Here is a 9,174-nt window from a genome sequence, read left to right on the forward strand (position 1 = left end):
ATATATATATATATATATATATATATATATATATATATTGCATTAGAGAACTGAAGTGTGGCAAATTAGCTCTGAGATCTGTTAGTAGTTCAAAGATTACAGCGATTATACCTCATCTCCCCCCCTCGGGCTGCTCCTGGGACGTGCTCGGGAATTAATTCAGCCTATGAAACCATCCATATGAGGCCTTTGATAAGTACTGCACTAGGCTCTGAAAGAACAACCTGACTGACTGAATGTCAATACAATTTTGACAGAGCTTTTTTAACTATAGAGGATTAGAGGCAATATGAAGTGGTATTTGAAGTAACATTTAAACGGCAGGCTATTTGGAAAGTATATGGGAATGTAATGTGAAGTGTCTTAGAAAAGAACTGGGATAAGTCACAACCTGTGGTGGGATACATTGAGAATGTTTGTTCACAACTACATGACATTTAATATGTTTTCTTATTTCTTTTTTTTTTTTTTAGCAAAAACCTTTCTGTTAGTATTTAATATAATGTAATGGCTCTCTGAATTGTATATTATGTGTGTAATATGATGCATTTAGTCGTAATAAATGAGTTGGTTTTATATTTCATATTTAATGTTAGGGTTATTATTAATAAGAGCGTTTGCTTCAGTGATGGCCTGTTGCTTTACATATATATATATAAAAAAGCGTATTGTGTCTCGGGAAATTGCAATGTTTTGCACATTATGAAACCCTTTTATCCCAAATTGCTGCTATAAAGGCCTTCTTTAAGGAGACTATGTGTATGAGATATTAAGACTAGTCATTTGATTTGGAGTACGATTTAAGCATTTTGTTTTAACAGTATTTAAAATACTGAATATATGCTTGGGATATACAGTAAGTCCCCAAGTGTCCATTGTCAATCGCTTCAGATTGTCAATATATTTGACACTTTCTTTGCTTATCTTTATTTTGGACTATTTTTACAACATAATGATCTTCTCATTATTGTATAAAACTAATGGTGGGTTCATTTAAATACAGTACCTGCCCAAATCCGGTCCTTAAAGTTCTTTGTGTCAACTATGTTCTCCTACGATCTAATAGCTGTCTGACATTAGAGACCTAGTCGTTCCTCTTCAGATTAGACACCTTGAGTAAAAGGATGTGCTTGAAATATCAGTGCGCTTTTAGTGAGCTTTAACTGAATACAAAACCTCAATGTTCCACTCAAGAAGTACAATCATCTCTTAATGCATTCACTCTTAAGTTAACTTTATAGTTTGTAGCCTCTCCTATACTGAATATGGCTTCTGTGAACTCCCTCCTGTTGACTTGCATCCAAGTGTATTGATTGTGTTAACAAGCATGAAAATAAAGAACACATTGCAACCCTGTTCCTGGAGGCCCCCCAAGAGAACATTTTTGGATCTTTCTGCTATGACGCGCACATTTCAAGAGCCACTACTAATGAGCTGATGAGCTGAATCAGTTGTGTTTAATCAAAGAGACATGCAAAATTTTGGGGGGCCTCCAGGAACAGGGTTGGGACTCACTGACTTACAGAAGGAGTTCACCCAAAAATCATTTACTCGCCCTTATTCACTAACTCTTTAATGTGTAAATATGTTATGGCACAAAACGCAAGGTAAAAGTTCCATATGAAGTAACATTTAAACGGCAGGCTATTTGGAAAGTATATGGGAATGTAATGTGAAGTGTCTTAGAAAAGAACTGGGATAAGTCACAACCTGTGGTGGGATACATTGAGAATGTTTGTTCACAACTACATGACTCTGTCTATATATCTGTAATTTCTTCCCTCTGTTATTGCATAGACAGTTATGAAGAATAAAGCAAACAGTGCTTAAACAGTCAACCATGGTACATTGTATAGGCCTCTTTTGCTGTCTTAGGCACATGTTTTGATTAAATATTAAATATGAAAGGCATACACTTTCAATTAATAGATGTGTGGATAGCATAGGACTGTTGCATTTTCTATCTCCTTCTGCTTTGATGGCAGTGAATCTGTTAATTAAGCTTTTCCTTTGTAGAAAATCGTATTATGACCTATCCTTGCAGTCAGATTCATCACTGCTGGCTTTGAATACATTGAAACCCTTTCCATTATGTATTCCGAGGATGATGTTAGAACTCAAAAGTGTTTTAAACCTTCCAAAACATAAAAAACCTACTAACAGTGGTTTTGGCCTAAAGGTTTTTTTTTCTGCACTTAAGTTTTTAACACAAAGGAAGTGTTTTTTAATAAGCAGCACTTGCCAGCACATTCTAAAGGACTCAGCGTTAGGAACTGACTGTGAGAAATTTACAGAAATATTTTTTATTTAGAGCTCTCCATGACAACAAATGTTCCGTAGACTGCATAGGTTGAGATATAACACCGTCATTTTTACTAATTAAAAGTGAGCTACAGGGTCATACATGACCACCACCCTCCTGACGTGACAGTAGTTTCTTTGTCAAAATATAATAAATTTAAAGATCTTAATGTTTGCAATCATGTTTTGTTTAACTTCTCTATTTCATTTGCATGTTTTTTTCTAGTCTTTGTCTGGATGGTAGAAAAAGTAAAACATTTAATTTAATGCTAAACCCAAATTTTTCTTATTAAAAGAAAAGAAACAACAACAACAATATATTTATTTAATTAATTAATTAATAATGATACATTATTATATATTTAATTTATTATAATATATTATTTTATTCTATTCTAACACCAATTAAAACATGGATATTTAAACCAAATTTATAGTAATGATGAATGAATGATATAGTAATGATGATGATGATGATGATGATAATAATAAAACATATTTGTTCAACTAATTTATAATTAGATTGTATTATTCTGTTGTAACCCTGATTGAAAATGTAGATATTTAAAATGTGCATTAATTTAAAATCCACTTTTTTTTGTTGCAATGCAATATACTATTACTACTACTAATACATTAATCATATAAATATAAATATATTTATTACTATTATTATTATGATTATGATTATTTTAACAACAACAAAACAACAACAACAATACAAATTGTGGTTATTAATAAGTATTATGATTATTAGTAATTATTGTTATTTCATGTTATTTTATAATTTATATCATTTTATTTTAATCAGTAAATTTGGGTTTTAGCTTTAAATTAATGCACAGCATTTTAGATATCTGTTTTCTGTTGGTGTTACATCCGCTCAGCAGTAGGTTGTAACAAAAGTATTTGTGTTTGACAGTAATTTACAGAATGAATTGAGTAGAATTTTAAGCAAGCTGAATTTGAAGTCAATAAATATAAGAATATTATATCAAAGTTTGAGACACATACTTCCGTAAAACACTGAAATACCTGACGAAAATGTGTAACAACACTCCCTGGTCTCCCCTACTGTAAGCGCTCAGCGCACACGCCGCTTTTACCGGTAGGCGGCAGCAGTGCATCGTTAAATTCAGTTTTCCCGGAAGCGTATGCTGAGCTGATGAGACGTGAAAGGAAACCTGCCGAGAACAGCAAGGCAGACACGAGATGACCATCTGGCGACGGGTTTGTCCTCGGGCAGCAAGTAGCCTCAAGTCCAGGTCGACTCTTACCTGAGTCACGAATGAAATCAGCCAGGCATGAAAGAGCAGGGCTTGTGCTGTCTGCATTGATTGCTGCAACAGATTTGGAGATTGCTTGCTGCACACCAAAATGAGTCTCAAAAGGGCTTTGAGCTATGCTGGAATTTAACTAAAGTAATCAAAAGGGCTTAATTGTAAATGCTCCACATACACATTAAAGTGAATCCTCATCCACTTTTTTTGCCATTGGTTTCACCATTGAAATGGCCTCAGGTATTGTTTCCATGGACACCAGAATGACGTTTCCACAATATCTAGCTCCAAACGCAACTTTTACTTTTCATTGCAAGGGAAAACTAAATTATTGTACCGTTTTAAATGATGTGATAGTGATGGGAAGTCCAACTTTTCAAAGAACCGGTTCAAAGGATCGGCGGTTCTGTTGCTTCATCACGATTGCTTCATAACGCATCTTGGGGTGGAATATTAAAATGTAGACACACGCTGATTTTATTTCTGATTAAGTGTGTTTACTGTCCCTGTTCAGTTTTCCCCGCCATGATTTATCAGAAAAAGGTATTGATTCGAAAACTACGCGAAATGATTCAAACGGTGTTTAAATTGTGTTTAAAATTATTCTGGTTCTGTTTACTATTTTATTTTATTTTGTTTACTGTGTGGAGACGTGCTGAAATCACGTTTGGTCTCGTACTGTATCGCGTCCCTTGTCAGTGTCCTGCACTTGCTTGGCCAGTTGTTGTGATTAACAGGAAAGTGTGTTCAGCTGAATTCGATTTTGTTAGACGGGTATAAAAAAGCTTAGTTTACCGCGGCTGCGTTCGTGTGAAGGCCTCCTCATGTGAAGACCGAAAAGTGTAAAGACCATGAACTCTACCGTGCCGGTCAGGGACCACTGGCAAAGTATATGAGTATTGCTTTTGATTTTTCCCCTTTCCTACTAGTTTCACTTCAGTTTTTATAACCATTTCTTACTATGTGTCAGTAAGTTTTTTTAGTTTTTTTTTTAGCATGCGTGTTTGGCTCAGTGTTATTTTTTTTTTAGGATTACTGATGAACAATGTAGTTTGATTTGTATTATCTATTTTAGTTTTAGTTACAGTTGTAGTAATGTTGTCATTTTATTAGTAGTTTATGTCTGTATAGTTTTTTTTAAATTAAGTTTGTTTTATTTAATTTGAGTTATTTCAGTACTTCAACATACTAAATGGAAATTAAATAATATATATTGAATTTATTTATATATATATAGGCTATATGTATATGTGTGTGGCTGTACATACACATGTAGTTGTTTTTTGGTGTTTGGCTTAGTGTTATGTTAGAATCATTATTATACTCATACCTTTTGTTCTTTTAATATTTTTGAATTGTTTTTAGCTTTATTTTTTTGTTTTCATTTAAATGATTACTTAAAGTTGACTGGTTATACCAATTGATTAAAATTCCTCAAAATATACTTGTTAAAGTAGGCCTGTGTCACTGTGTGTACTGAACATTTCGTCTGTTCCACGAGTTTATGATTTATTGAATTCTCTAGAATTGATCAGCTGTGGAGTAAATGAAAATTGAGACTTGGCCCTATCCCAGCAAACAATTTTTGGTTCCCAAGAACGTTCTCTGTTGGTTAGCCAGGAAAGTTTTCTTAATGTAAATAGAACGTTCCCTTTAGGTTAGGGGAACGTTCTGGGAACGTTCCCCTAACCTAAAGGGAACGTTCTATTTACGTTCCCAGAACGTTCTCCTAACCTCTTTACTCCGATACCGCTGCTGTGCGTCAGTACTAATCATCCAGCAACCCCGCGTCCGGTAGAGTAAGTGGCATGGAAGACGGAAGGATATGTACCTCAATAATCAGTACTAAACCATGTCTTGTTTTAAACTATTGTTTAATCATTAAAGATAATCCGAGCACATTTAACCATCACCATTTTTGACTGCTTTTATTTTCCTCATTTGTAAGTCGCTTTGGATAAAAGCGTCTGCTAAATGACTAAATAAATAAGGAGCTTTAAATGAGATTGAATTGTCCGTTCTTTATTATAACTACCATGTGCCATATAATAACCATGTGCCTTCTTAAGCACCAAATAACAATGACTTCAACAAAATATTGGGTTTTAAAAATTGTTTTTCCAGACATTAAAAATGAATAATTCATTGAATTCATTTCTTAACACTGAATTAACGATGATGTGCTTCTCTCTTTTGGTCAGTAAAAAAACAAACAAAAAAAAAACTCTCGGTTAACATGTTCTCTTCAATTAGACGTGTCAAATGAAATCTCCCTGAAATCACAATATTTACACTCGTATATATTAAGTATTTATTCAATAAAGAGATCAATAAACGAATGCTAGTCAGTCAGTAAAACGAAATGACCGTTAATTTTTAAATTATGCGTGTGCGTGGCTTTGTGGAAGACGCGTGCTGGACAAGCGCGTGCAGATCAGAGGCGCGCAGTAAAGAAAGATACAAACAAACCCAGTGTCTATTATATGCTTTTCAGACTACGCTTAACCTTGGCTTAATTTCAGCAATAAAGTTGGAATTATATTATAATGCGATTGGACTACTTTGATGTCTACACTTTATTAAAAGCTTATTTCAGACATGAAATTCTGCAAAAATAGTTTTGTTTATGATTTTAAAAAATACACATTTCAGCATTTGAATAATCAGAAACATCTGCAAAGTTTTAATTAGTTTACATTATGACAACTAAAAATAACCTGCAGGGAACGTTCTGGGAACATTCTCTCTAGGTTATAAAAATAAAACCTAAAAATAACCTGCAGGTTATAAAAATAAAATCTAAAAATAACCTTCTGGGAACGTTCCCTTTAGGTTATAAAAAATTAATCTAAAAATAACCTACAGGGAAGGTTCCCTTTAGGCTATAAAAATAAAACACAAAAATAACCTGCAGGGAACGTTCTGGGAACGTTCTTATTTGGTTCCCAAAAAAATAACCTAATGGGAACGTTAGGGGAACGTTCTGCAACAAACCATACTTTTTTTTTGACGTTGAATTACTTTTTATTTGCCTTGAAACTTATGCATTAAAATTAAGTTGCACATTGTATATCACATTGTGAGTGTTTTCTAAATATTTGAATTATTTTTACCTTGTTTGACGCAGGGTAGCCTACTTATATGTATATATATATGTATATATACAGTGGGTACGGAAAGTATTCAGACCCCCTTAAATTTTTCACTCTGTTATATTGCAGCCATTTGCTAAAATCATTTAAGTTAATTTTTTTTCCTCATTAATGTACACACAGCACCCCATATTGACAGAAAAACACAGAATTGTTGACATTTTTGCAGATTTATTAAAAAAGAAAAACTGAAATATCACATGGTCCTAAGTATTCAGACCCTTTGCTCAGTATTTAGCAGAAGCACCCTTTTGATCTAATACAGCCATGAATCTTTTTGGGAAAGATGCAACAAGTCTTTCACACCTGGATTTGGGGATCCTCCGCCATTCCTCCTTGCAGATCCTCTCCAGTTCTGCCAGGTTGGATGGTAAACGTTGGTGGACAGCCACTTTTAGGTCTCTCCAGAGATGCTCAATTGAGTTTAAGTCAGGGCTCTGGCTGGGCCATTCAAGAACAGTCACAGAGTTGTTGTGAAGCCACTCCTTCGTTATTTTAGCTGCATTAATGAGGAAAAAAAATTAACTTAAATGATTTTAGCAAATGGCTGCAATATAACAGAGTGAAAAATTTAAGGGGGTCTGAATACTTTCCGTACCCACTGTATGTGTATATATGTATGTCAGTGAATGGTAAGAATGTCTCAGCTGGAGCTTATTAGCATCTACATATAATGTAAAATACAATTGCACTATAGAGTTAATCATTAAGGATGCTTGGGGTCTATAGCATCCCTGCTTAGTATGTGTGTGCTTGTGCATGAGTGTGTCTGGTGTTCTGTAACGCTGGAGTAGATGAGCAAGCCTGTATGTGTATCTGGATCCATGTTGACACATCTTCCTCATATTATCGATCATTGCTGTAAAGTCACAGAGAGGTTTTTTTTTTTTTCCTGCGTCCACTCTGCTTGATAAGATGCAGCCAGATTACAACCCACTTAATTAACCTGATGGTGAAATGCCAATTATAGACCAGTATGAATTCAATGCAATGCAAAGCTCTTGCTAGTTACGAAGCCTGGGTGGAACCTCAGTTGGATATTTAAATAGTAATTTTTAGGCCAGAATATTTGCTTGAACTTGAATATTCAGGCTTTCTGGGATGGCAATCAAATGGTTCAGGTCATGCATAGAATGGAGAGGTTATGTGAGTATAGGAGAGCATAAGTCTAAGTGGACGTCTATGACATGCGGAGTCCCACAAGGCTCAGTTCTTGTACCGCTCCTGTTTAGCCTGTATATGCTCCCACTAAGTCAAATAATGAGAACCAAATTGCCTATCACAGCTATGCAGATAACTCCCAGATTTACCTAGCCTTATTTCCAAATGACTACAGCCCCATTGACTCCCTCTGCCAATGCATTGATGAAATTAACAGTTGGATGTGCGAGAGCTTTCTTCAGTTAAACATGGAAAAAACTGAAGTCATTGCATTTGGAAACAAAGATGAAGTTCTCAAGGTGAATGCATACCTTGACTCTAGGGGTCTAACAACTAAAAATAAAGTCAGGAATCTTGGTGTGATTCTCGAGACAGACCTTAGTTTCAGTAGTCATGTCAAAGCAGTAACTAAATCAGCATACTATCATCTCAAAAACATTGCAAGAATTAGATGTTTTGTTTCCAGTCAAGACTTGGAGAAACTTATTCATGCCTTTATCACCAGCAGAGTGGACTATTGTAATGGTCTCCTCACCGGCCTTCCCAAGAAGACCATTAGACAGCTGCAGCTCATCCAGAACGCTGCTGCCAGAATTCTGACTAGAACCAGAAAATCTGAGCATATTACACCAGTCCTCAGCTCCTTACACTGGCTTCCAGTTATATTTAGGATTGATTTTAAAGTACTTTTACTCGTTTATAAATCACTCAATGGCCTAGGACCTAAATACATAGCAGATATGCTCACTGAATATAAACCTAACAGACCACTCAGATCATTAGGATCAAGTCAGTTAGAAATACCAAGGGTTCACACAAAACAAGGGGAGTCTGCTTTTAGTTATTATGCCGCCCGCAGTTGGAATCAGCTTCCAGAAGAGATCAGATGTGCTAAAACATTAGTCACATTTAAATGCAGACTCAAAACTCATCTGTTTAGCTGTGCATTTACTGAATGAGCACTGTGCAATGTCCGAACTGATTGCACTATATTCTATGTATAATCGTTTTCTTAAATTCATTTTAAACTTCTTAAATCAATTGTTTTAATCATTTTCAATGTTTTTAAATTCCTTGTTTTATTGTTGTGATTATTTTTTTTCTTTTCTTTTATGTAAAGCACTTTGAATTACCATTGTGTATGAAATGTGCTATACAAATAAACTTGCCTTGCCTTGCCTTGCCTATCTCTATCTATCTTTCTATCAAACTGGATTTTGACCTTTGACCTGTACATCAAATACTTACATCTATCTATCTATCTATCTATCTATCTATCT

The sequence above is a fragment of the Sinocyclocheilus rhinocerous genome, unplaced genomic scaffold (assembly GCF_001515625.1).
Source record: "Sinocyclocheilus rhinocerous isolate Xijiao unplaced genomic scaffold, SAMN03320098_v1.1 scaffold374, whole genome shotgun sequence".
Lineage (NCBI taxonomy): Eukaryota > Metazoa > Chordata > Actinopteri > Cypriniformes > Cyprinidae > Sinocyclocheilus > Sinocyclocheilus rhinocerous.